Source organism: Balaenoptera acutorostrata, chromosome 1, assembly GCF_949987535.1.
Source record: "Balaenoptera acutorostrata chromosome 1, mBalAcu1.1, whole genome shotgun sequence".
NCBI lineage: Eukaryota > Metazoa > Chordata > Mammalia > Artiodactyla > Balaenopteridae > Balaenoptera > Balaenoptera acutorostrata.
In genome coordinates this window covers 23,847,649-23,875,618 of record NC_080064.1, presented here as the reverse complement: position 1 = coordinate 23,875,618, position 27,970 = coordinate 23,847,649, and positions in this window count along the sequence as shown.

The following is a 27,970-nucleotide window of genomic DNA, read 5'->3' as shown; positions in this document are numbered from 1 at the left end:
CCCACACAGCATTGCTTCTAAGAAACTGATTTTCCAGAACCAGGTATGCGCAAGGGGCTCATGCCTGTGAAAGTCATAGTATGCCTTGCATCTCTGTGAAGCAGCTACACTGACTGAATGGTGGAATTGTCCACTGATGACTCAGTTACAGGGCCACCCAGGAAAGAACACCCTGCCAATTCTGCGTGGGGTCCTACAGGTTGGGGTACCAATGCATGGTCTGTCCCTCCCTTAGTCAGGATTCATGTGTCTAGGATCAAGGGGTAGAAGCGAGAGTATTTCCTCTCACTATTATACCTAATAGCTCACAAAAATTTTGATTCCTGTTCCCACAATTTGAACTCCGATGATTTAAATATAGTAGCTCCCAAGGAGAGTTTTCACTGGGGAATGTGGCAATGGTTCCATTGAACTAGGAGCTAAGAAGGCTACTCGGTCAACCTGGGCTCTTCATGTCCCTGAACCACCAGGCGAAGAAGAGGGTTCTGAACTGGCTGTGTAATTGGTCCTGATTATCAAGATCAAACTGGCTGCAGTTACACCAAAGGGGGCAGGGGCATCTCTGTTTGAAACTCAGGGGATTCTCTGGATGTCTCCAGTAGTGAAATGTAATTCAAGACTACATATCAATCCTGTAAAGGCAGACCAACCAGAAATTCAAACCTTTTAGGAAAAAGGTTTAAATTACCCATGAGGTAAATAGAACTGACCAAGCAGGGCACCATCAAGAGCCAGAGGGATGGGAAAAGGGTGGTCGGAGAAGAACGCTGTTATAAATATTAACTACAGTCTATCGGTCAGTTATGATGGTAGCAGTTATGAATATTTTATTTTCTTGCTTGATATTTATAAACATTAATGATTTGCTATAGACTGAATGTGTCTATCAAAATTCATGAGTTGAAACCTAATCCCCAATGTGATGGTATTAGGAGGAGGGGCCTTTGGGAGGTGATTAGGCCAAGAAGATAGAGCCCTCATAAAGAAGATTAGTGTCCTTGTAAAAGGGACACGCAAGAGCCCCTGTGCCCCCTACACCATGGCAGCCATCTATGAACTAGGAAGTGGTCTTCACCAGACACGGAATTTGCTGGTGCCTTGATCTTGGACTTCTCTGCCTCCAGAACTGTGATGAAAAACTTCTGTTGTTTATAAGTCACCCCATCTAGGGTCATTTTATTACCAGCAGCCCAAAAGAATTAAGACACCATTTATGTTTTCCCATTCTTTTTCTCTGCTATTTTACACTAGACATTTAATAAGGATTTAGATAATTGTAGGGTTTTTTTTTTTTTTTTTTTTTTTGGAGAACTGAATATCCAGGTGATACTGTGATAAAGTTGGAAGAATTCTCAGAGTTGAAAGAAAGTGGCTGGTGGAACTTAGTGTTTTCCTCTCTGGGAAAGGACAAAGAAGGATTAACCATACTGGTTGGAAGTACGAGGCTGTCATGGTTATTCATGGAAACTGTTGTTATTCATGGATACTGTGAAAGGGTGAGCATGCATGCTGACTGGTCAAGGAGTGACAAACAGGGCATCTTCCTGTTTGCTGCCAGCTCTATTCCCACTCTCCCCTCCCCTACTCCATAATGTAGGGACGGGCCCAGGAAAATACATTGCCCAGCATGCTTTGCTAGCAGCCTTCCTGTTACATCAGCCAATGGGAGGTGTCAATGGAGAGGGGCAGGTGGAAGGAGGAGGGAGGCCATTGCTCTTCCACTCTGTTTCTGGAGGCTTCTCTGCAGTGGAGGGTGACTATGGGCTCAGCAGATGTGTTCCAGCAGATTGATAGAAAATTAATTCATTCACTCAGCATGACTCACTGAGATACAGAACTGAATGGAACACAATTTCTGCCCATAAGGAGCTCACAACTTAGAGGAGGATTAGAAAACTGTGATCCCCAAGCCAAGTCAGGCCTGCCTGCGTTTTGTATGGGCTACCAGCTAAGAGTCAGTTTCAAATTTGTAAATTATTGACCAAAAAAAAATCAACAGAAGAATATTTTGTAACACATGAAAACTATATGAAGTTTATAGTTTAGTGTCTATAAATAAAGATTTTTTGGAGCAGGCTGGCAGAGCTGAGAAGTTGCAACAGAGACAAGAAGGTGTAAAGCCTGAGTTATTTGCTGTCTGGCCCTTTACAGAAAATGTTTGCAGATCCCTGACCCAGAGGGTAAGGCAAGGATGTGAGGCGTGTACTGAGTCCTGCTGGATGGTAGAGGAAGGGGGGAGCATTTCTGGTAGGAAGAAACAGCTTCCAGGCAGAAGAAACAGATCCTACAAAGGCCTAGATCTATGAAACCCCACGGCTTGTCTGGGATGGTTTGTTGTTTCGTGTGGAGTGAGAGGTGAGGAAGAGCTGAAAGGGGCAGAGCCAGACTGGAAAGGGCCTTCAGCACCCAGAAGTGGGGGTAGCAGAGAGACACTGCACACGGTGGAGTAGGGGATGTTTAGGGAGGTCACTCTGGCTACAGAATGAAGGAATTGCATGGGGATGTGACCAGTAGCAGGAGACGGGTTAAGGAAGGCGGCTGGGGGCAGGAGGAAGATCTTTGGTTGTCCATCCCTGGCCTGCCTCTTTCTAGCTGTGTGATGTTGGACAGGCACTTAACCTCTCTGAGCCTTCCTCAGCAGTCTGGCAGGGATCACAATACCCTCCTCTGAGAGTTGTGGGGAGGATTAGATGAGTTGCTGTATTAAGGTGTTTGGTTCTCAGTGGGTATAGAGAACGGCTGCGGCCATTACTGTTACGGTCCCAGAAACAGTCCTGTAGGGCAGACCTCCTACCCCAGCTGGGTGTTCCCTGCGGTCACACCTGCTGGGCTTCTCAAGGCCATGAATTCTGAGGAATGAACAGAGCAGGAGAATTGGTTCCGGGAGACCAAAGAAGGAAGGGTCAAGGACTGATTTTCATGACTGTCCTGGGCCCCAGGAGACACCCCGGGGAGGGAAGTTGCTGGGAGAAGTAAAACTCACACCCTCAAGTGACTTGTCATATTGCCTTCGACAGCAGGGCTGGCAAGAGACCACAGCTTTCTCCACCTGTCACTGCCAGGCTCTGGGACCTTGTGAGGGTCCACTCTGGAAAATCAGGGGGTTGGAGTGGATGACCACCAAAGCCTCTTTTACTAGCAGCTTCCAGACATCCTTCACAGCTCCCTGCTCCAGCTCCTAGGAGCCAGGTGTCTTGTCTCATCAGTGGGACCACGCATGACCCCAGCCCAGAGCCTGGACTTCATGGCTGTCATTCCTCTTCCTTCCACACTGCCTGTTAGTCTGGGCCTGATCCCACTTGGAGGGAGCCCTGCCTGACCCAGTGCCCACCAGCCCACCTGGCCAGGCAGTGTGGCCCCTCAGGTCCATAAAAGCCATGGCTCCAGGGCTGGGTGTGTGGGAGAGCGACACTGGGGAAGTCACAGCCGTGGCACCCAACAGCGGGCAGGAACTGAGTGACCACCTCCCATCTGGAGGTGGGACCACCTTTCCAAACTTCAGAGTTGGAAAGGACATCGGGCCACCCAAGTCCCAGCACACCCAGTTCATGGATATACCCAAAGAAGTCAGTGTTGGAGCCAGGACTGGAGCCCAGGGCTCAGGACGCCCCATCCAGCGCTCCTCCCACCATGCCTCCCTGCTCCCCATGTGTCACACACTCTCAGGCCGGTGTAGGCACAGGCCCAGCCGGCATCTTCCATCACAGGCAGGTGTGCATCTCAGTCATGGTGTGGTGTCTGGTTCTTATTTAAATGAATAGCATGGGGAGGACAGAATTACGACCCAGGAGAAATGAGAACGCCTTGTGAGCTGAGGTGTATCCGCCCCACTCCTAGACTCCCGACAGCTCTGAAGCGAAACTCAAGGGCAAAAAAAAGAAACTCAAGGGCAATTAGATTTTACATATTTTCTTTTTTCTACTTCAATAAATATTGCCCATGAAAACCAATTGACATTTTCTCTACTTAATGCGTAATAACTAGTCTTATAAATCTAAATTATCCCTATAAATCTAAAGTAAAGGCCTAGGTTTAAATGGATTGAGAACACATAATTAATAAAGTGCTAAGCACATCACCATTACTGATCTGTTTACTTCAAGCCAAACTTTCATTTTCAAAGGAATTTTTCTTTGTCATGTGGGAGTGGGAAGAAGAGGGAGAGCCCAGGGGACCACGGGCAGTTTCCAGGCCTCCGTGGCCATTGTTCATCTCATTTGTTAGGACAGCTTGCTGGGGCCCCCGGGTGGCCACCTCAGGATAAGAATCAGCTGGATTGTATTCTGGCTCCTGGCCCCCAGACTGGACCACTTTAAGAGATGAATGGTGCTCTGGTCACCCCCAGGTGGTTATCACATCCTCAGCCCCACGTCTAATGATAAGGAAATCTTCTCTCTTCAGCCTGCCCCCAGCATTTCCTCCAAACAAAGCCCCTCCCTCCAGCCCAGCTGGTGTTCTCTCCACAGTCCATGGAACCCCTTGTCTGGTCTGAATTAATACAGCAGCCCCTGCCTTTCTCTGGTCCTGGCTCCATCCCTCCCGCTGCAGCCTGCGCTCCACAAAGCAGCACGGGGATCTTTCTAAACTGCACATCCCGCTGAGTCTTCCCAAGGCTTCCTGTCCCCCAGAGCTCCCCACTGCACTCAAGGTCAAGGCCAAATGCCTCCACGTGTCTCCTGAGGTCCCTCGGGGTCCAGCTCCTGCTGCCTCCCCCATCTTCTCTTTTCCTGGTCACTCCCAACCCCCGTTACCTGCCTGGGCCACGCTGACCTGCCTGCCTCTCCCACCACCCTGCCTTTCACCTGACCTGGTTCAGCCTCCAGCCCCACCCCTCAGTGAGAAGAGTCCCGCTCCTCTCCTCCCCGGATGGACAAAGCAGCTGAGCCCCGTGACCCATGTACCCAGGAGCAACTTGGGGTCTTGGTTTTTGCCCTTTCCTTGAATAACCTAAACATTATTACTAAAAGGAAGCATTTGAACTCCCAGCCATGGGGTAGGAAAGGATTCTTGGTCCACAAATGAGAAGATGAGGTTTCAGTCTCTGCTGCACAGCAAGCTCCTGGTTCCCGATTCAGGGCCTCTGCCTTCTATTCTGCAATGGGGACTTTGAGCTCAGCAATACAGGAGTCCATCTCACTCTAATATTAAGGTTCCCACCTGGTGCCAGGGAGACCTCATCATTTCCATGGACCACTGTGAGGTCTGTGCTTGAAAGGGGATGGGCCCCACCATCTATTGAGCACCTACTGTTTGCCAGGACCAGAGCTAAGTGCTTACCAAATGCCATCTGCGTCTGTTTCCAGGAGAGTCCTGCCAACGCATGTCCCTCCTACTCCATTTCCAGTTGAGGGATGTGAGGCTTAGACAGAGACCCAGAGTCGCCAGGTTGATGTTTAAACCACGTTGGAGTCACTCTGGAGCCCAAGCTTCACCCGCATTCACCAGCTGTGAGGCTTTGGGCAAGTGGCTGTGCCTCCGGACCTCAGCTTTCCCATCTGTAAAATGGGGATGCTACAATAGCACTTTCTTCCCTCAAAGGGCTAATGTGAAGCTTCAAATGGGTTAGTAAGTGTGAGCTCCAGGGCCCAGCACTGGGCACACAGCAAGTGCTCAATAAATGCTACCTATCATCATGCTCAGCTTTTCTGAGAAGCTCTGTAACAGAGTTACAGAGATCAAAGCTGGAAGGATGGGTTCTCCTGGCTCTTCCCAGCTCTCACATGACATATTCCATGTCCCAAACCCTGTGTCATTTGCTCTCACTAATGTGGAACAGACTTAAGAAGCTTAAACATGAACTAGTGCCTGATTTCAGCAAGTGAGATTGAGGACCCTTCTCCCAGAAGCCACTTTGAGAAATGTCTCCGCTGGTGAGTTTGAACAATTCCCCCTTTAACCTGCTGCAGACACTGGTGTTGACCTGATCCGAGAAAGTCCTCTTCCCTGTTGCCTGGTACTCGCCCTGCTCTCTGTTTGGTCGTTCATTTGACACACACCCGCTCTGCACTGGGCACTGTGGGATGGCAGGGAAGGAAGAAGTAGAGCCTGCATTCTGAGCTCAATCTCTAGTCACACAAACAAATGAGCATTGAGAACATGACATTCCACAAAGGAGGGACCATGATACTCCAAAGGGGAACATGTGTGTGATTGAATCAGGCCAGCGGGTCAGGTCCTGTCTCAACCCCTCTCCCTCTGCAGGAGGGAGCCGACCAGGCAGGGGAGAGCAGACAGAGCCAGAGCGACATGGGGGTTGATTAAGGAAAGATCCTGTCCCCACTGAATGTCTAGAAATGCCCCTAATCTGTCACTACAATCCTTCCTGCTCCCCTCTCCATCTGGATCCTTCCAGACAGTCCCAGAGTGGACCTGCAGGTGAGGGTGGCTGATTCCTCCTCGGGCCATCAGTAGCTTCCTGCCTCCTGGGGTTGGTTTGGCAAAGGCCTGGAGCCCTGGGAGAGACAGCTGGGGTTCCACCCGGCAGGGATGGGAGGTGCCCGGGGTGAGGACTCAGCCGCACTGTGCTGGGGTGAGGCCAGCAAGGTGTGGCCCCTCGTTCTTGTCACTGCGGGGCCCAGGTTGTTAGGATGTTCTACTTAACAGCACTGAGAATTAAACTCTACACCCCGACATGAGCTCGCTCCCCTGAGAGCGTTCCGGCTCAAATACTGATTAAATATGAAACGGTTCCACCTTCTGAGCAGAAGTCAGGGAAGCACAAGCCAGAGATGGAAGCTGTAATTAGTAGCTGATTATGCTGTGTGAGTTATTAAAAGATAAAATAAAATGAAAACCAACATCCTTCAAACAAAAACAACTAACGACACTCACAGTTATTTCTGCTCTATTTAAAGGGACATGGTCTTTTTATTCCTTACTCCCTTCTCATTTTTATAGATCCAGTGTTCCTTTGGGTCATTTCCTAAGCACCTACTATGTGCCATAGATACTGGGGGCAGGGGTGAGAAATAACAAGTCAGGCCAGGTGCTGGCCTCTTGGGGTTCACAGTCCAGAGGGCGACGTGGTCTTTCAAGGAAAAGTCTTGACAGACGTGCAACACCTTGGAATGGGGCCAAGCATGCCATGTATAGGAGGCAATGTGGGAGGATCTTGAGGGGGACTAACTCAGATGGGGGTCTTAGGAGCTGATATTTAAGTTGAGACCTGAAGGAGCTGGTTACCTGAAGAGTCGGGGGGCAGAGTGATCTATGGAGAAGGAACAGCATGTGCAAAGGCCCTGGGGTGGGAAGGAGGGTATCAGAGGGACGAAGGAAGGGCACTGGGGCAGAGTGTGATGAGGAGGGAGCATGAGGAGGGGGAGGAGAAGCAGCCAGACCCTGCGGGGCTCACCGCCTTGGCTGGCAGAGCTGGGATTACTCAAGGTTCCCTGGGCAGCCCTGAAGGGTTTGAGGTAAGGGAGGGGCCCGATCAGTTTGGGGATTTAAGAAGCTCCTCTGGCTTCTCCGTGGAGGATGGAAGGAGAGCAGGAGCCCAGGGAGGAGGTGAAGGGGGTTGTCCAGGCAGGAGTCAATGGTGGCTTGGACCAGAGCTGTGCAGAGGGGAAGGACACAGGGGCGGGTCCAGGAGGTGTTTTGGAGGATGAAATGCCCCACCTTGGGGGTGGAGATGAGGGATCTGTCGTGAAGACACCCAGGTTTCTGGCTGAGGAGACTGGGGATAGAGCTGCCATTTCCTGAGTGAGAAGGTAGGTGAGGCAGTAAGGCTGGGGGGTGAGGCCAGAGTGGCATCTGGTGTGTGTGGCTCGCAAGCTGCATCGCAGAGAAAGGGGTGGGCAGCAGCTGGGTGTCCAGAGAGCTCCGCCAGAGACACCATGAGGGCTCCATCAGAGGACAGCGGTGTGCGCCGCCAGGGGAGAGAGGGCGGATGGGGGGAGAAGGGACCAAGACAGAGAGAGGAGACCATTCTCATCCTCCATCCTCCCCAGTTACAGACTGAGGTCTCGGGGGGGAAGGACACCTGGCTGCCCCCAAAGGTCCCAGGGGAGGCTGAGGTGGGGACCCGGCTGCAGGGAGGTCTTGGGGAAGCTGGGGTTTCTCTCCCGGGACCTCCTAGTCCTCCCACTTTGGGGACCCCTCCTACTTTGTGGTTCTGCCCTCCCCTCCTGCTCTGACTCCCTGCCTGTCACGCTCTCCCAGGCAGGGGAGGGGGGCCCCAGAGCTAATGTGGAGCGGCCCGTCTGCTCCTGCTCCTGGCCACTGCAGGCTGCAATTCTCTGCATACCTCCCCCGCCTTCCCCTAGGAGCTAAGCCACCCCCAAACCTCCCTCCTGCCCACTCTCCCGAGATGTTTCTTCGATATTATGTTCTCCTCCTCCCAGGGCAGGAACGACCCTGTCTCTTGTCTCACTTTGATTTGTTATACTTGTTTGTAAGCCTTCTGGTTTTTAAACCTGAACATTCCCATCAAATGACTGAACTCTGCTCTTCCTAGAGCTTTTCAAAGAAAAAAATGCACACAGAAAGGCTTAGTTTTACTGTTGCCCTGTCAGAGTCCCACTTCCATCCGTCTATCAGCCCCCTCACTCAGGCAGCAGACACTTGCCCATGTGTGTGAAGTACTGAGACCTGCCCTGGGAGATGGGCTGACACACAGCCCAGCCTGGACCTGGTCCTGACACAGTGCACGGCCATGCGTGAGTCTGTGCGTCTGGGGGCAGTGTGGGATAGCAAGCATGGAAAGTGGTGATTACAGCTCAGTGTGATCAACACTATTTATTCACTGTTCATTCTTCATTCAACAAACATTTTGATCACCTACTATGTGCAGGCACTGTTTTAGGCACTGGGAATACAGCTGTGAACCAAAAAGGATTTAAAAATTGCTGCCCCATTGGAATCCCTGGTCTGCTGAGGAGACAGATGATAAACCAACATGGAGTCTGTCACCTTCTGTCAGGTCGTGGCATGTGCTGTGAAGGAAAAGAAGGCCACGGAAGGGGTGGAAAGGGATGGAGAGCCTGGGCGACCTCTCTGAGGAGGTGATATTTGAGCAGAGACATGAAGGAAGTGAGAGTATGAGCCATGTGAATGTCTGAGACTTACTGGCAGAAGGAACAGCAAGTGCAAAGGCCCTGGGGTGGAAACATACCTGGGATAATCTGAGGAACAGCAATGATCTGCCTGGCAGAGGAGACACAGGGAGCCTTAGGAGGACAGAGAAATCCCTGTCCCTGTGTGGGTGAAGGTGCAGGAGTGTTCAGGAAAAGGTCTCTGGAGGAGCCACTCTTGCCCTGAGACTTGAAGAATGAGAAGGAGTTGGTCACCTGGTACCTCCCACCTCTTTACTGTCTTCCCAGTTAGAAATTAAGTTCCATGAGGGCAGAGATTTCCACCTGTTGTGTTCACTGCTATATCACCAGCACCTAGAGTGAAGTCTCAGACGTAGTACTGATTCAATAAATATTTGTTGAATGAATGAATGAACAGCTTTAAAAGTGTGCCACGAGGCAGATTTTATCCTCAGGGAAGAAGGACTTTTGAGGTGGGAGTGAATCAGAGGGGTCTGATTTAGGATGATCTTCTGTCCACGTTGAAGGAGACTAGAGGCCGGGGGGAGAGAGGAGGCTGTGCTGCCCCTGGAGTGTGAGCTGACAGGTCTGGACCAGGGCGGCAGCAGTGGAGGGGTCAGAGGGGCTGGGACGTGGAGACCCCAGGAGGTCTCGGTGCCTGCTTGTCTGTGGGGAGCGTGGAGCTGGGAGCCTCCAAGGGCAAATGCCCAGTCGCTGATGTTGGGGGCTGATTGTGAAGACAGAGCGGGCTGGAGGGGACAGAGGGGTTCAGAGACGGGCTGTGCCAGAGGGGCCTGCGGACATCCAGGCTCACACAATGTAACAGTCACACAGTGATGACTAAAAGGATGAGTGTGAATTAGAAAAGCGAAACCGGGAATGAATGGTGGGTGGTCGGACTGTGGACTTCCCTGCAGAGGAATGATAGATGTAGAAGTAGTGCTGGTCCAGGGCTTCCCTGGTGGTGCAGAGGTTGAGAATCTGCCTGCTAATGCAGGGGACACGGGTTCGAGCTCTGGTCTGGGAAGATCCCACATGCCGCGGAGCAACTAGGCCCGTGGGCCACAATTACTGAGCCTGCGCGTCTGGAGCCTGTGCTCCGCAACAAAAGAGGCCACGATAGTGAGAGGCCCGTGCACCACGATGAAGAGTGGCCCCTGCTAGCCGCAACTAGAGGAAGCCCTCGCGCACAGAAACGAAGACCCAACACAGCCAAAATAAATAAATAAATAAATAATTTTAAAAAAAAAAGAAGTAGTTCTGGTCCAGGAAGACAAGCCAGGGCAGAATGTCTGACTCATGATGTGCTAAGGGGTGAGTCCAAGAGTCGGGTCACATCTGAGTAGGGCCGTGTGGACCTGGCAGAGCCACCAAGTAAGAGGGAAACCCCAGGCTGAGTATATTAGGAAACCATGTCACAGGGTTCACACGCAGGGTCCATAACTGAGCCCACAGGCCATGGCTGGACCAGGGCAGACCCATTTGCCATCCCTCCCTGGCCTTGTGCCCACTGTCACACATGAGAGACTTGGGGGCAAGGAGGGCTTCTCAGATAGTTCTCATATCCGAGGCTGGGGGCCCAACTGTCCTCAGCAGGATGGCCCTGCTCTCCTTGCCCCCAAGGCCTGAGAAGGGAGTGGCCCAAACCCAGGTTCTTACCTTCCTTTCTGGTACTTTTTCAGTCTCCAAGAACTGCAGCATGTTTTACTTTCTATACGCTTTTCCTCAGCTTTCGGGGAGACCCTGCTCTGACACTAAAAGGCATCAAAAGTAGACCTTCTGCCCTTGCTGCTCTGAGAGTGGGGCTGCCTGCAAGAGCTGATCCCCACGGACTCGAGATTGGTGGCCTTAAGGAGAGTTGGGGAGCAGCTTCCCCGCTTCCCTCAGCATCGGCCAGCGTGGAGGGCACGGGGTAGGATGGGGCTGAGCCAGGACGGCGATGGGAGCAGAACACACAGAGGTTGTTCCCCAAGGGCTGAGCTTTGGGGTCGACGTGAGGTGGTTCCTGCCTCTGCCCTTCCTGTGCATCTTGGAGAGAAGCGCTGGCGCTCTCTGAGCCCTGGCTCCTCACATGCACACAGGGATGATGAGGGTGCCAAGGGTGATGCTGGGCAGCTGCTGGCATGGGCCCCAGTGCATTGTGGGAGCCCCATCAGTGGCAGCCGCTCCTGAGATGCTCTGACTCTCCTCCCTAGTCACTGCACGCATTGTGCCTCCCAGGTTTGGTGCCCAAGGGCGGAGTTTCTTTCTGAAAAAGAACTGAGAGCAGGTCAGGGCCCCTGGCTCAGGCCCAGGACAGGAGCCTGGTGTCTGCCTGGCTCTCAGACTGGGGATGGGGTGGACAGTGGGGAGGCTGCACCCCCTGGGGTATTTTCTGACACCTCCATAATGTGCATTTAACCCTGCGACCTCCCTAAACTACACCCTCCTGTTCCCATCAGTGTCCCAGGCTTGAGTGTATTCCGAAGGAGGGCTCCCCATCAGGGCTCAGACACAACATAACCTCCCTGCATCAGTGCCCAGCACTCGACCTGCCTGTTGTCTTCAATCTCCCAAGACATGGGTGAGGTCACTGATCCTGTTCACAGTAAGGGAACAGAGAGGGGGAGTGACCTGCCTAAGGTCACACAGCAGAGAGGAACAGCACCAGGTGGCAGAGACACCCCACCTACTGAGAGGTGGGATCATGGTGGGACCCAGGATCTGGTCCCAGAGCCTGTGCCTTGACTGTGCCCTGTCCTATCTCTCATGATGCTGTCCCTGTGTCCTGCATTGTCCTGTGCCCACCGAGGCCTCATGACCACCCTGCTAGGTTGGCCTAATATTCCCCATTTGACAGATGAGAAAACTGAGGCTGGAAGGAAAGGAAGAGACTTGTGCAAGGCCTGGGGCTAGAACCTGGATTTAAACCTGTGTCTGCTGCCTCCAAAGCCTAAGTCCCACCTGGGACCCTGTCAGGGACCCACCACCCTCTTGGAGGGATTAGTAGGAACCAGTGGGCAGGAACCAGGGCAGGGTCAGCCCAGAACTGAAGTGGATTGAGCCCAGGGACGACGAGGCCTCTGCCAGCTGCCACCCCAGGTGCCAGGACTCCCACCAGGAGGCTCCCACCAGGACCCATCCACCTCACCAGCCTCCGGGGCCCCTGGTGCACAGGTGTGAACCTGGGCCCTGCCCGGAGCCCTGCTTTGACATCTTGGAGGACAGCTCATTCAGCTTCACAGGCTGAGAAAAAAGCAGAAGCATCAGATTTCCTGTCCTAAAGCCTCCCTGATTTGTATTAAAAACAAGTGGGGGCAGAGGATGCCTGGATTCTAGTCACCCCATCACCTGGTCATATATGTCACAGCCTGTGACACCCACCCAGGCCCAGCTGTGATGTCCTCCCACCTCGCACCTAGGGTAAAGGCACATTCCCTCCCTAGGGGCAGGGGTGGGGTGGGCTGGGGAGGGATGGGGGCGGGGCCCAGCTCCTGCCAGAGGGCTCTGGTCACTATGGAAACAGGTGGCTGGGGAAGGCAGGCCCTGAGGCAGAGGCCCTTATCCAGGCTCCAGAGCTGGGTCCGCCTAAGCCCAGGCAGGGTCTCAGCCCTCAGTTCCTTCACGGTTCCCACTGCGCAGGTAGAAGGGACCCCTCCCCACTTCAGAAGCCCAGGTCAGGTCACCCAGGCTCCTGGAACAGCTTCATCTGCCCCCCAGGTCCTGCCAGCAGAGGTGAGAAGAGCAAAAGCTGAGCCCAGCACCTGTGGGGTCAGAGACGGGGGCTGCGGGGCTGGAAACTGAGGCTGCGGGGGCAGGGGGTGGAGGGAGGGGACGCCAGGACATCGCGCTTGTAAAGGCTCCCGGAGGCCTTGGGCTCAGCCCGCTCCTTCTCTGGACGGGAGAGCTGAGGTCCTGAGGGTGCAGGGTGCTAGTGGGGGCCCAGCTCACACCCCTGACATGGAGGCAGGGCCCATTTGTGGGGTGTGGCGGGCACGGGGGGCAGCGGGGCTGTGGACCCACTGTCTCCCCTTCTGTTCTGCTGACCTCAGCTCTCAGACTGGACAGGCCCGGTGTCCACGGGGGCGTCAGCTGTGGTGGGTCATGGACACCTGCCTGCCCTTGGCTCCACTTTGGCGATCTGTTTAGGGGGCCCTGAGGGGCCACGTGGGATCTCTAAGTCTCCCGTGACCCCACAGGCGGCCTCCCGCTGTACCCCACCCTCTCACCCAGCACCCACAGGCTTCTCAAGATGCCTTCTTCCTGTCCCCAGAGCTAAGCCCCACACAGGCGGGCCTTACTTCTCACTGGTCCATCTCTCATCACAGTAAAATACACGTAGCAGCATCGGAGACGTCTATTTACTTTTGCCTTCTTAAAACAGCTTTGCTGTCTATAAGCACGCCACACCTGACCTTCCCTCATGTCCCAGCATGAGAGGATCAGAGACTCCCTCATAAACTAGAAACTGTCAGGAGACCTGGGTGAGATCTGGGTGCCCTGAGACCACCGGTTCCCACCCTGAATGCAGCCTGGAGTCACCTGGGGAGATCCTAAAACTGACCAATGCCCGCTCCAACCCCACCAGGTTTTGATTAGTCTTGAGTAACAACGGGTTCCTCCTCAGATGGCTCAAATGCTGAGACACAAGTGGGAACTATTGGTTTCCACAGTACCATAGCCCAGTCCCAGGAAAGTCTGGATCTGACTTCAGAACTCACGCTCCATCCCTCTCCTCTCTCAGGTCCTCAGGGGAGCAGCTGAAACCAAAGGAGCAGTTGCAGATGGAAATCAAAGGGCAATCCTGCAGTGGCTTTCTGCTGTGTCAACTTGGTTAATTAGGGACCACGCTTCCCCAGGTCTCTTCCCCTCGTGGTTCCGAGTTAGCACTGGCCACATGAGACTACCTGTGGTTTGGAGGCAGGAAAGAGGCGGCAGTCGTGCTTTACGCTCTGTTGGCTCACTGCGTGGGTGTGGGAACCACCTGCACGTGCAATTCCTCCAGCTATCCCCTCGTTCCCTCTTGCATCTTCCCAAGTGCTGGACCAAGTGCCGCCGGGACCCTGAGATGGGAGGCGCCAGCTTCTCTGCACATTGTACAGCGACAGCAAGGTTGGAACATACGGGGCCTCCAAGGTGTCCAGTTTGTGGGTTCTAGTCTATCTTTGGGGTGTCTGTTTGTCCTCAGTCCCACCCACAGTCAGCTTTCCTCCCTGGCTTCCCATCCAGCTGACCTACAACAGCTTCAGGCTTGGCACTAGGTGGAGACGCAGCAAACAGCCTTCAAGCTCAATTGCATGAGGTCTAGCCCCGCTGAAAACACAAACAAACCCAAAGTAAATAAAGCCCACCTTTTCCTCTAGTACTTAGACCATTTCTGCTTCCGAGTGAACCTTGATGTATAAAAATCTTATTCATAACTACATAAATGCCTGGTGTGCCTGCCACCCCTCACTTTGGGAGCCCCAGGTAGAGGGGAGTTGGAGACCCATCATTGGCCTACTTGCTCTCGGATTCAGCTCTTGCCCCTTCGCTGCTCTGCATCTCAGGGGGCAACCCTTCCCAGGCACGCTGGCCCTCTGAATGGGTGAAGCTGTAGGAGACACGGGTGGAAGAGTGGAGGTGCGGAAGCCAGGACGTTTTGCTCCCTCTCTCTCTCTGCCTCAAGAGCCATTCTCAGCAGCAGCTGTCTCTCCACGTCTAATTCCAGCTCCCATTGGACTGCCTCTCGCCCTGTGCTTCCAGAGCTCCCTGGGTAGCCCCCATCACAGTTCTGGCTCCCACCTGATAATCCCAGGTTCTAGGCTCTGAGGGGTGGAAGGAGAGAGCTGGTCCAACGCCATCACCTTCCATGCGCTGACCCTGCCCACGAGTGAGCATGGCCCAATCAGTGTCCTGCCTCTGACCAATCAGATCTGCACATCTTCCTTTCTTGGGGAGCATGGAGGGGTCTCAGAAGGACACCAGAGGTGAGTCTGCCATGGGACAAAGGTCAGAAGTCTTCTCCCCAGCAATAATAATGAGTCAGACTGTGATTATGGTTTAAACAAATTGTGCAGTGGAAACACCAAGCAGGTCATTGATTATTGTCTTCAATTGGAAGGTGAACTAAGCCTCAGGAAAGTTCTACTTGCAACCTAGGTCTTGAAGGTGAGATTTCAGTGGGCAGATATGGGGTTCATTTGGCGGGGAGGGGGAGGAAGTGCCGAGGTGCAGAGGGTTCAGGAATGCGGAGGGATCTGGTTTGTCTGGGACCAAGGATCCAGCAGGGAAGGCTGGATTTAATCAAAGTGGACCCCAGCAGAATAGAAAGGCTGGTGAGAACAAAGACAGAAGATTTGAAGCCAAGTGAGGAACAGAGAAAACACTCCTTGTCCATCACACAGCGTGGGGCTGGGATTAGCACTACTGATGGGGCACGGGTTCAGAGTGTGATCCTTTGAAGTGCACAGCCTCAGATTACTAATAAGCCTTAGGCAAGTAGAGTAACACACTCATAATTTCTAAAAGCCAGAGAATCTTAAGGAATCGTATCATCTTAGGATAATTGAATTATTGGATCTGACAGTCTTGGATTTTTATAACTACAGCAACTTTGAATCTTAACTCTCCCGGGGTGTCACATCCCAGCCTCCCCCCGCCCCACCCCACTGCTGCTTATGATAATACACACTCTGTGCTCAGTGCTTTGCACACATTATGTCATTTAGTCCCCATGACGACTCTGGGAAGTGGAAACTTATTTGCCTGATTTTCCAGATGAAGAAACAAAGGCTCCATGAGCGTAAGTCATTGCCGAAGGTCAGACACCTTGTAATCGACACAATCAAGACCCAGCCCATATCTCTTGGCCTCCGAAGCTCATGCCTCAGCCTCTCTGCTGGTTTGTCTCTTGAGAGACCTCTCTGCTGAGTGCTCACCCTTCCTCTGTGCACACCTCCAGCGACGGGGAGCTCATTACCCCTCCCCAGGGCTGCCCAAACATCCCAACTGTGGACACATCTCTCCTGCTGTTCCTGAAGAGAACAACAGAACATAACCTTCACTTGGGGCTCCTGTAGGGGAGGGAGCAGCTACTCTCGAGGTGGGACAGCCATCACACAGGAGTGGGAAGTCTCGGGTTAGGGAAGCCCCAGCTGTAGTCCCTCCCTGGTGATACAGAGGGGGGTTCATCCTGAGGGAGGGAATCAGCCAGAGACATTGGGAGCAGGACGTCTCAAAGACAAGTGAAGACGGACCTCAGAACACTGGGTGCTGGGGGTGAGGGATGGATTATAATACAGAAACACAATTCTCCAGCAGTCAGAGGCATGGGGCCTAATAAGATTGGAATCGTAAGTGCTGCGCCTTTAATTTCTTGGCTCTTCTCCCTGAAAACTTATTCTACAAAATGTGCCTTTGCGCCTTCATCCTCCCAGATGGCTCTTTAAGTGAAGCTGTTTGTTACGTGGGAGAAGAAAAGGGGGGGGGGTGGGGGAGAAGGTGGAGCCGCTGCAGCCCCCAGGCCCTGAGGGAGGAGATGCAGTGGGAACAGTGGCGCTGCTGGCTGGGGAGTGGGCTTTCCGGGACGGAGACCCCCAGGTTCAGCCAGGCCCACAATGGGCCAGAATCCCAATTATAACTGCTGAGGCTTTTTGAGTCTCATTGTCCTGATCTGTGTACTTCAGATACATCCCCCCCCCCCAAATCTTTAAACTTAAGACGAACCAATTTACCGATGGAGAAACTGAGGTCCTGAAGGGGCAGGAATTTGGTCACAGGGCAAGTCACTGGATGAGAAAATGGCCCTTGCTTTCAGCAAGCCTGCGATGAATTCCATTCCCATCTCTGCCTTTTGTGGTCACTTTGTTTTCCTCCCCGCTCTTTCTCCTTCACCGAGATGGCCCAGCCCCTCCCATCCAGCTGGGCCTTAAAGGGCTGCAGGAATCATTTTCTCTCCAGTGGGCCTCAGGCGGCAGCAGATGGGCCCTTGGTCACTGATGCTCCTGCAGTTGGAGAGAGGTCCCTCTTCACGGCCACAACTGTCCACCCGGTAGGCCATGCACTTCTATGGCCTTCCATGGAGGTTTGGGAAACAGCACCTCTGTGGTTCCCAGGGGCTTCCCCTCCTGAAGGGAAACTCAGATTTCTGATGCAAAGCATAGCTCCGATTCCTATATTTGATCTCAGGGTGTAACAGTTGCTCACTGCCCTCCACTAAGCTTTCTCAAGTCCCCTCACTCTCAGCTATCACCTCATGCCTAGTAGGACAGCAAACCTTATTCCTGGGGAATAAGGCGGAGGAATCACTGAACACTTGCTAATCCTTCTCAAGACAGGAGGACTACACATGTCTATTCACAGTGACTATGGGGTTACCAGGGGTCACCTGGGTTCCATGTGTCCTCCCCCTGCCCCGCCTTCCCCTGTGGCTATGGTGACTCCTCCTCTTTTTGCCTGCTGGCTCCAAATTGCCCTGGGAGCAGCTGGAAACTTGCCGTTCAGTGGAACCCTTGCTGTGTGTCCTGGCAAGAGCATACCTCTTTTGGGACCAGGACCTCCAAAGTTGCAGAGTCCAGAGTAGCAGAGCTGTAAACAAATACTGATGTCTGTCCTGTGGATGTGAGCTCTTCTCTATCCTCTTTTCTAATAGGAGTGGAAAGGAACACATCCTCTAAATCCAGGCCATATACTGTCCACCTGAGGCCTCTTTAATCTGTTCTAACAATGATATCATGTCCAGCACATCACCTCCAATCAACCGGGCTACTTGGTTGAGACTAGTCTGAGGCCATTTCCCAGTATCCATCTGTTTCTGCAGGGGTCACACTTGCAGACTAGATGGAGACATGATAGGGATACTGTATGTGCTTGATTTTTAATGATGGCACTTATCTTCACCATCCTCCATCCCCCGGCCCAGATGTGACATTGTTTTGATAGTAATCTTGACTAGGGTGAGAGATGGTTTCACAGATTTGTATTTGGCCTTCTTCACTATGCTGGCTCTTACCCCACAGTCCAGGGATATCCAAAGGTGGGGTTATCACAACTCTCAGGTGTATCAGTTCTAATTATCCACTCTGGGTCTGGGGAAAGGGCCACTGGGTGGGCCCAACGTGAGCCAGACTTTAGCCAGAACACCACTTGACGCCTGGTTCCCACAGGTCCCCACTCTAGCAAGTGGGTCACGGAGACACTGAGTCGCCAAGCACCAGTGTCAACACAGACCTTACGCCCAATAGTCCTTAAAATGGTTATCTCCTTTCCTCAGTGTACAGTCACCTGAATAAATGGCTATCGTCCGTTTCGGGAAGGATGGGGAGAATCATGAGGGTATATACCTGCCATGATGTTCAAGGATCCATCTTCCCAGGCACCTGGTGACCTCTCCCATCAGTGGGGTCCAGATCTGAAAATTGGCTCAGGTGTGATAACTGAGCAAATGATTGTTACGTTTTATTGGGGTGGCTGTTCTAAGCCGCCTTCTCCTTTCTTGTCTTTTTTTAAACTTTTTATAGATTTATTATAGATTCACATGAAGGCACAAAAAATAGTTCAGGGAGGTTCCATGTCATCTTCAACTAGTTTCCCCCAATAGTTACAGCGTCATAACTATAGTACAATATCAAAATCAGGAAACTGACATTGGTCCAATCTGTATATATAGTTCTATGCCATTTTATCACATATGGAGAATTTTGAAACCACACTGCCATCAAGATCAGAACCACTCCGTCACCCCCAAGATCTCCCTCCTGCTGTCCTCTGTAGTCACACCTACCCTCCTCCACTTCTCCTGCTATTCCTAACTCATCGCAACTGCTAATCTGTTCTCCAATTCTACAATTTTGTCATTTTAAGAATGTCACATAAGTGGAATCATGCCCCTTTGGGGACTGGCTTATTTTTTTGTCACTGGACATAATGCCCTTGAAACCCACCCAAGTTGTTACAAATATCAATAGTTTGTTCCTTGTATATCGCTGAGCGAATTGCACGGTGTGGCCGTCCGTTCTTGTCTTATATTTGGTTATAAATGTTAAGCGGCTGCCTGTTGGTCTCTCTCTCCACACCTACCCACAGCTCCCTTTGGAGTCCCTCTGACCTTGACAGTCACTTTGGTAATTGTCGCCTCCTTGCTTCCGGCAGTACGTGCCTCTGGCCAGCCTCTATCACTTCAGGGCCTCCTCAATCCCAGAGGAGAGGCAAGCCACCGCTGGACTTCTCAGTGATGCGGGGGCCCCCTCACTAGCCTCCTGGTGACCTTGGTGAATGGTATATCCTCCACCGGGGGACACACTTCACACCAGCCTGCCCCTCTGCCTAGTGTCTTTATTCCTTCCTCTGCCACCTGCCAAGGCAACTCAGGTGTCTTCACATCGTTGAGAATTGGCCATCACTTTTTCGAGGCCATACTGGGGTCTGTGCTAGATTGTTAAATCCCGTGTACCCCCAGATGTTCCCAAGTCAAGGAATTCTGTTCATTCAGCTGCATATCTTGGCTGCTTTGATCAGCATACGCTCCATCCACTGCCCTGACTGAGATGACTACGAGTCGGGTCATTCTTCCCACTCTTTTGGTGGATGGTTTACTTCCTCCTTTATCAGGCCCAGCATCTCCCCAGCTAGATTCTGCTGTGATTGAAACACTACTTATCAGCCTGGCAGCCAGAAGAAGAGGTGGGCCAGTTTCTGAGGGGGCCACCTGTTACCTGAGGGGCGAGACCTGTGCGGCGTCTTTCGGCCCAGAAGAAGTTGTGGCTCTTCCTTGGAAAGGGAAGACGGGCTGTCCCTGCCAGCCCTGAGGGTTTGGGAAGGGTTGCAGAGTCAATATCCTCAGATGTCCTTGACCCGTGTTTCAGAGTCCCTGGCTTTTCCCGTCAAGGCCCCGACTTCTGGATAGCACACCTGCCTTGGCTAAGCAGCATTTAAACATCTCTAGAATTCTGTAACGCTGACAGTTAGACCTGCGGTCTGCATTTCAGCCAAATCCACTCTTCTGCTACAGGAGATAAGGGCTTCTGTGAGCCAGCGGCAGGCAGGCCCTTTGGCTCTCGGGCTGAGCACTTGAGGACTTGTCAGGAGCCCCCAGTCTCTCAATACCCCTCTGCTTGTGTGGCTGCAACTCAACAGCTCAATTCTCAAAACCCTGAAAAATGTCTGAGTTGCCTTGGCGGATGGCGGAGGAAGTGCCCGGCCAGCTCTGCTGTCTATAGGAATTGCCTTTGCCCCCTCTCCCCACCTCCCACCATACACACATACCTTCTTTCTTTCTTTATTTCTCCCTTCCTTCCTTTCTTTCTTTCTTTCTTTCTTTCTTTCTTTCTTTCTAACATCTTTATTGGAGTATAATTGCTTTACAATGGTGTGTTAGTTTCTGCTTTATAACAAAGTGAATCAGTTATACATATACATATGTTCCCATATCTCTTCCCTCTTGCGTCTCCCTCCCTCTCACCCTCCCTATCCCACCCCTCTAGGTGGTCACAAAGCACCGAGCTGATCTCCCTGTGCTATGCGGCTGCTTCCCACTAGCTATCTATTTTATGTTTGGTAGTGTATATATGTCCATGTCACTCTCTCACTTCTGAATGCCTGCATCATCACACCTGCCGCAGGATGTTCCCCCCCGGGGCATCTTCCCAGGTAACCGCAGATAAAATCTTTAACAATTGAGGTACCACTTTCAGCCAAACACTATCTGTGTCCAGCCTTCCCACTGATATGGTGTCCTTTACCCTGGGTGGGGCGGTGAGCCAGTCCCAAAGCCCTTCTCACCTGTTTCCCTCTTTCTTCAAACCCCTAACTGGTGTTAGTCTGAATATTCCAAGAAGCATACACAGAGATGGGGTTATAGGTGCAAGAGATGTGTTACTGCGAAGCCCTGTGAGGGGCCCATGGGGAGGGAGCTGGGGGCTGGCACAGCCGTAAGACCACTGTGCAGGTCTGATCCTTGTCGGGAGAGAGAGAGAGAGAGAGAGAGAGAGAGAGAGAGAGGGAGAGAGAGAGGGAGAGAGGCAAAGGGAGGCTGAAGCTTCAGTGAGCAGCTGTGGAAAGTTCCCTCTTCGTGGGGAGAGCAGGGTGAGAGCTCACCTTTAGCCAGCACCACTCTCGGCCAGGCCCTGTGAAACAGTGTTTACATGGCTCTTAGGGCTCCTTGTAAGGTGGGCGTGTTCTCCCTCATTTTACAGAAGAAGAAACATGTTCAGAGAGGTCGTCAGCTCTCACAAGGTGGTGATCTGGGGCTGCAAGACAGACTTGAAATCAAAGGCCATGCCCTGTCCATGGTACCACACTGGCCCTGGGGAGCAGCTTGAACAGAGGCCCAGGTAGGTGACCTGTCTGTGGCTAAGTGGGCCCAGAACTCAGGGTTGGGGTCTGGAAACTGTGGGAGAGGCCAGACCATGATTGCCTTTGGATGCCAGGCCACAGGGGTTAGATTCAGTCACGTAGGCCTGAGTCATGACAGGGGGCCTCTGGGCATAGCTGGTCTGCAAGCAGGATTTGTTTGGCTCACTCAGCATTTTTTTAAACCTTGATTTAATTACCAACACTTAAAAGCTGTCAGATTTGACATAAGAATCCTCATTCCTGACTTCTCTGGAAAAATCAGAACATCTAAGCTCTTTTGTCCCTATTTCCTACAGCGGGAGGTTGCAATCAAGTGGCTTCTGCCACATCAGGCAGGACAGGAGCTGTCCAGTTTGAACCACTTGCAAGGGGCCGATCCCACACTCACATCCCACTGGGACTCCTGTGTATGGCCAGGAAAAGCGAGGCCTGGCTGCAGAAACTACCCCAAATCTCACTGGCTTCACACAGCAAGGGCACCGTAGGTCCGGCTGGCTCTCCAGGGCAGCTGTCTTCCATGCAGAGATTCAATGATTCAGGCTGCCACCGTGTCTCCACCATTAGAACACAGACCTGGTCTGTGATGCCCGGGGCAAGGAGACAGAGCTAGAGGGTTTCTGCTGGAAATGAAGTGCTCTGGCCTGGGGGAGCTGCAGGTCACCTGCTTCCCACCCACCAGAGAGAGCTAGTCACCAAGGGGCAGAAGGGCAGACCCCTTCTTCCCAGGAGGAGAGGAAACCGTGCATGGGTGAGCAAAGTCCCTGCGCCGTGCCTGTAAGCTTTAGGGCTGTGACCGGGAGATGGGAGGCAGCATCTCACTCACTTCCACGGTGCTTCTGTCTGCAGGTACCGTACTAACACTGACCTGTGGTACTTTAACTAATCCTTACAGTAACCCTATCAGGTGGGCTTGGCTATCCCAACTTCACTGAGGGGAAACTGAGGCATAAAGAGATTGAGTAACTTTGAAAGCCAGTGGTCTGGCTTTCTTAACCACCACCTTGTACTATCCTCACTGAAATGCTGTTGTATTACCAGCAATCCCATTTTACAGATGAGAAGGTTGAGGCAGTGTCTTGTCGATCAAGGCAGTGAGGAGAAAGAAATGTAAGTGATGGGGAGCTGGAGCAAAGGAGAAAGAGGAATGATGAGGCCATGTGTGTATGTGTCTGTGTGTGTGTGTGTGTGTGTGTGTATTTAAAGAACATTCTGGTAGTTTAGGGTTCAACACATATTGCTGAACACCTACTGTGTGTCAGGCCCTGTTCTGGGCACTCCTGTGCTGGGCACTGACTGAATGGGCTGGAGCGAGGGAGAACAGCTGGGGAGTTATTGCAACAGGTGCGTAGGCGGAGACCCAGAGAAGGAGAAGGGCCAGGCTATGCACCCAGAAGGTGAGGGCAGGTGGGGCAGAACCAGCTCCTCTGACTCCCTGCCCGAGCTGCCCTCCCCAGTCTACCTCTGTCCTTGTTGTCAGGCTTCCAGACACCCAGGAATGTGATTTGATGAAGCAGGTGCCACAGGCCAGAGCTGTGGGTGCTGAGATGGACACCTCATGAGTTGCTGGGGGGGTGACCATCAGGACAACTTTCAGGAAGATGATTGGATGATCTAAACCCCGAGTCTGAGAAAGGGCTGCTCTGGATGCCGTGATTCTGTAGCAGGGATCTGTCCTGAGGATGCGATCAGGGACTCGGCTCATGGGTCCCAGAATGTTCATCAAAGCCTGATGTGCATAAGAGGAAAGGCTGAAATCCTCCAAAGTGTCTGGCAGGCGAGGATGGTGGGGTAAATTATGGTGCATCTAAATGAGGTACAATTGCGAAGCTATTAACATCATGCTTTTGAGGAATTTTCAGTGATGTGGGAAAATGCTGATGATGTATAGTGAGTTTATAAAAAAAAAAAAAAACCTGAATAGCTGAATAAATTGTATGATCCCAATTACAGAAAATTCAATATGTGCAGAGTGAAAGATAAGAAGGATGGGGAGGAGGAGGGAGGGAAGAAGAAGGAGCAGAGGAAAGAGGAGGAAGAGGGGGAGGAAGAGGAGAAAAGGGGAAGAGGAAGGAGTAGATGATGGAGAAGGTGGGGGAGGAGCTGCCTCCTTGTGGTCCAGCATTGGCCGCATATCCACTGTACCACACACTTTTTTTTTTTTTTTATACTTTATTTATTTTATTTATTTATTTATTTATGACTGTGTTGGGTCTCTTAGTTTTCGTGCGAGGGCTTTCTCTAGTTGCGGCAAGTGGGGGCCACTCTTCATCGCGGTGCGGGGGCCGCTCTTCATCGCGGTGCGCGGGCCTTTTCACTATCGCGGCCCCTCCCGTTGCGGGGCACAGGCTCCAGACGCGCAGGCTCAGTAGTTGTGGCTCATGGGCCCAGTTGCTCCGTGGCATGTGGGATCTTCCCAGACCAGGGCTCGAACCCGTGTCCCCTGCATTGGCAGGCAGACTCTCAGCCACTGCGCCACCAGGGAAGCCCTGTACCACACACTTTTATTCCCAGCACCCCTGCCTGGCAGTGCTATTCACTTCGTTTTACGGAGAGGAAAGTGAGGACAGAGAGGCTAAGTGATATGTCCAATGTCACGAAGCTAAGACACTGAGCCTGGATTTGAACTCACGTCTGGCTGACTCAAGCCCTGGATATTTGCTAAACTGGGGGAGCTGGGGCAGCTCTGAGGCTAGGACATTTAGCCTCAGGGTTCAGGGTTATTTGGCTGATTGGGAAAGGAGAACCTAGCTTTACAGGGACGTGATGGTTGCAGATGAGGTTGGTACCATCAACAACCCCATTTTGCAGATAAGAAGGTTGATGCAGTGTCTCAGTGTTCAAGGCAAATAGTGGAGGTGGAGTTTGGGCCCAGGTCTGTAAACTCTGTAACCTGTGCTCTTATCTCTAGTGCAAGCTGCTGGGAGGGAGCTGGGTAGGGGAGCAGGCATGGACAGGTCACTACCTCCCTGAAAAATCCCTTGTCGTGACCCCTGGGGATTCCACACATCTCCATCTGGGGAGGGGAGAAGACTCCCCACCTGCATTGGTGGGTCCCATGAAGTGTTCCCCTCCTATAGGAAGCTCCGGTGACTCCACTTGCTTGGATCTGCCCCATTAAGAGTCCTCGGAGTTCATCCATGTGTCTCCCTAAAGCTGGAGCTGCTTAGCCAGGGATGGATGGCCGAGAGGCTGCCTGGTAACCCAGCCTGCAGCACTTGACATCTCACCCAACACCTGAGAACAGCAAACAGCAGGCACTGTTACTCAAAGGCTCCTTGAATGCAAAGCCTCCCCCGATTCACCCCACCTCCCCTCTCCCTGCCCAGCCAGAGGCTCTTGGGGAAACTCTCCCTCTGTCTGCTCGCTGACTCACCAGTGATGACCCATGATGAGCTCCCCATGTCTCCACCTGCTTCCTGGGCTTTATCCTCTCTGCCTCTTCTCGTCCACTGTTTGTGCTGATGGAGCAAGGTGTTCTGAGCTGAAATCTTGCAGCAGTTCAAGCGGGCAAGTGAGGCTTCTGGGAAGGAGGAGGGAATGAAACTCTTGTCCCACCCCCTCCCCTCCTATCCCCCTCTGCCTTCTACTCCCTGCTCCTGGGTGACTTGGGCAGGAGGCTTTGATGCGGGCCGTGCTGTGCTTTGGCCATCAGAGTCTGGCTGCCCAGGCTCTTTCCCAGCAGAATCTGATGCAGCCCATACCACATGCTTTCAAGGGGGCACAGGAGGATGCTGGGAGAATTTAATTAACTGTGTGTATGTGTGTGTGTAATCCTTTACAAAGCACTTTTTTCCTATACCTTCTTCAAAGCCCATAGAGGCTGAAGGAATTATTAGTCCCATTTTACAGATGACACAGCTGAGACAGAGAGGCAAGGTATTTGCTCCCGGAGTTTCCAGCTAGTTGATGGTGGCAGGCGGACTTGAATTCAGGTTCAACTAATAGAAAATCACTGCCTCCTCAGACAGAGTGAGGTGTCCAGAATCTCTGGGTGAAGGAGGAGGAGCGGGGTCACAGGTGGGGAGGCCAGAGGTCCTCAGTACAATCGTGATCCCCCAGGTCAATGCCTGAGTCTCTTCCATCTAATCTCCTTCAGTGGGTCTCCCAGCTTCCTTCAAAACACCCCCAATCACAGAGCAAAGTCCCCTCCTCCCAAGGCCACCCCGCACCAAGAACAGCTTGACTACAGAAGTTCCTCCTTCCAATGAGCTGAAATTCCTTCCTTCACCCCTTCATTCATCTGTCATGCATATTGATGCAAATTACGTGCCAGGATCCAGCCCAGGGAGACAGCAGTGAACAAGACAGATATGCCTCCATGGAGCTGAATTTGTTCAAAGAAATATATATGGTCAGATGAGGAAAGAGCCAGGGGTCCCGGGGGGAGAAGGAGTTGATGTTGGGCCACTTCTGGCCACCACCGGGGACCGTCTGCTCCTTTGGCTGATCCGTGGCTGTTCAGGAGGAGGCTCCCCCCAGGGTCCCCCTGCCAGCTCTGAGGGGTCTGCCCAGCCCCAGGCTCCCTGAGTGTCAGACCATCTTCTCGCCCTGCGGATGGGGAGGGCTCCCAGCTCCTCCTTGGCCATGTGCTTGGCTTCCTGCTGCAGCCACTGTAAAAGGCAGAGTTTGCAAAGCCAATCTGAGCTCTGTCTTCCTCCCCTTCGCCAAAAAGTTAATTGATTTTGCAATTAAAAATGCAGAGAGCAGGCAAGGCAATCAATTTTACGAAAACTTGCTCAGTAATGAAGTGTTTACTTCCAAATAGAGCACTTTCTCTGCATATCAATCTGGGCCTCTCCCACAGCGTGAACACGATCCTCTCCAGCCTTACTTCTCAGGCTCTCATGCATTTCACACACTGGGTCCTGGAAGGACTTCGAGGCATCATTTAAATCTGGCCCCCAGCTCTCCCTGAGGGGCAAGTATAATTCTCTCTGTCTTATGGAAGAGGAGACTGAGGGTCAGGGAGGTGCAGTGTGGCTCACCCAAGCTGCACAGTGAGGCAGGGGCAGAGGAGAGTCCAGGGGAGGGCTCCTCCGGCTTCTGGACTCACTGCTCTTCCTGTCCGACTGCACGTTTAGAAGCCAGAAAAGTTTGAGCTCAAAGAGAGAGCAGAAGTCCTTTCTCCAAATGAAGCAGACTGGCGTATTTAGTGCCCACTCTATGCCAGTTCCACACCAGGCCCTCAACTTACATCACCACTTCCAAACCTCACAACAATCTTCCAAGGGAGCGTCATGTTCCAGTTTTACAGGAGGAAACTGAGGGTCAGAGACGTTCAGTAGCCTGCCTGAGACCACACAGCACAGGCCTCCTGGCCAGCCTTTTGGGGCAGGTATGTTGCAAATGTGTGTATGTGCGGGGGGGGGTGGGACACAGTTCTGTGTATACTTGTGGGAAGAGCATAGACTTTGGCAACCATCCATCCATCCATTCAAATCATTCATGAATTTGGTCATTCATTAGACAGATATTGATTGAGTGTCTATGTGCCAAGCTCTGTGCTAGGATTCAGCGATGAGCAAAGCACACCAGACCCACCCCAACGGGGCTCACAGGCTGGGAAATGGGGAGAGACAAACTCAATGATACAGTCAAAATAAATGTAAAATGGCACCTGTGGCAGGACTAACAAGGCAGCGCAGATGGAGCCATGAGAGCCTGTAATAAGAGCTCTGATCTGGTCATGGAGGGCTTCCTGGGGGAGGTGACACTGGAACAAGATCTGAGGCCAGGAGGCCACTTGTTGGAACCTCGTGGAGCAAGCTTGCCTGTGGGCTGGGTATCTGAGCAAGGTGATGATTGTGGTCCTGGAAATCCTAAAATTCTGTGATCTGGCATGAGTTTCAGATACTATGATTCTGACCCATTATTTTCTGGTTTTAAGAGTCTATTAAGGTAAAATGTTTAAGATTTGAGAATCTAGGATCCCGGGATTCTGACTCAAGCTTTCATACTTAAGATTCTATTAAGTAAAGATCTGGGAATTGAAGACTCTGGGATTTGAGGACTGTCAGTCAGTTCCTTAGAGTCTGGGATTCCAGTGTCGGAGCCTTTGCTGCTAGAGAAGCACCTGCCAGGATCTTTTATCCAGTGGGCATGAGCTTTCCCCTGGCTCACAAAGTGGATGTATATGCAGCTCTTTGTGGCGTGGAGAATGCAAATTTATTCTGCAGTTCCAGTGTCAGACGGTTGCCTTATCTGCATGTTCCAGTTTCCAGAATAAATATTAGAAGACAAGTCTGTGGAGATTTTCTGTGTGTACACGAGTTAATTCCTCCAGCCAGGGGCTCGTCCAGACACGGATTTTAACACAGGGCGCCATTCCCGCATTCACTGCAAGGCAGGGCTGGTGACGGGGCTGCAGCAAGCCCAGCAGAGGGACGAGGGCCCTGTCTCCCCAGGAAGGGACTGAGGGGGCCCTTTGTGTGCAGAGGCTTGGGACCGAGGTGGGACGAGGCGAGAGGGAGGGCAGCCCCAGCGGGTCTGGGCCGTGTGCGCAGATGGGGCCGCTCTCCGCGAGCATCTGGGGGTCTCCACGTGAACCCCGGGGTCGGGCTCACCCGGGGCTGGTGCCAGTGGAGCCTCCCCAGCGGGGGGGGGGCAAGGCAGCCCCCACCTGGGTCAGA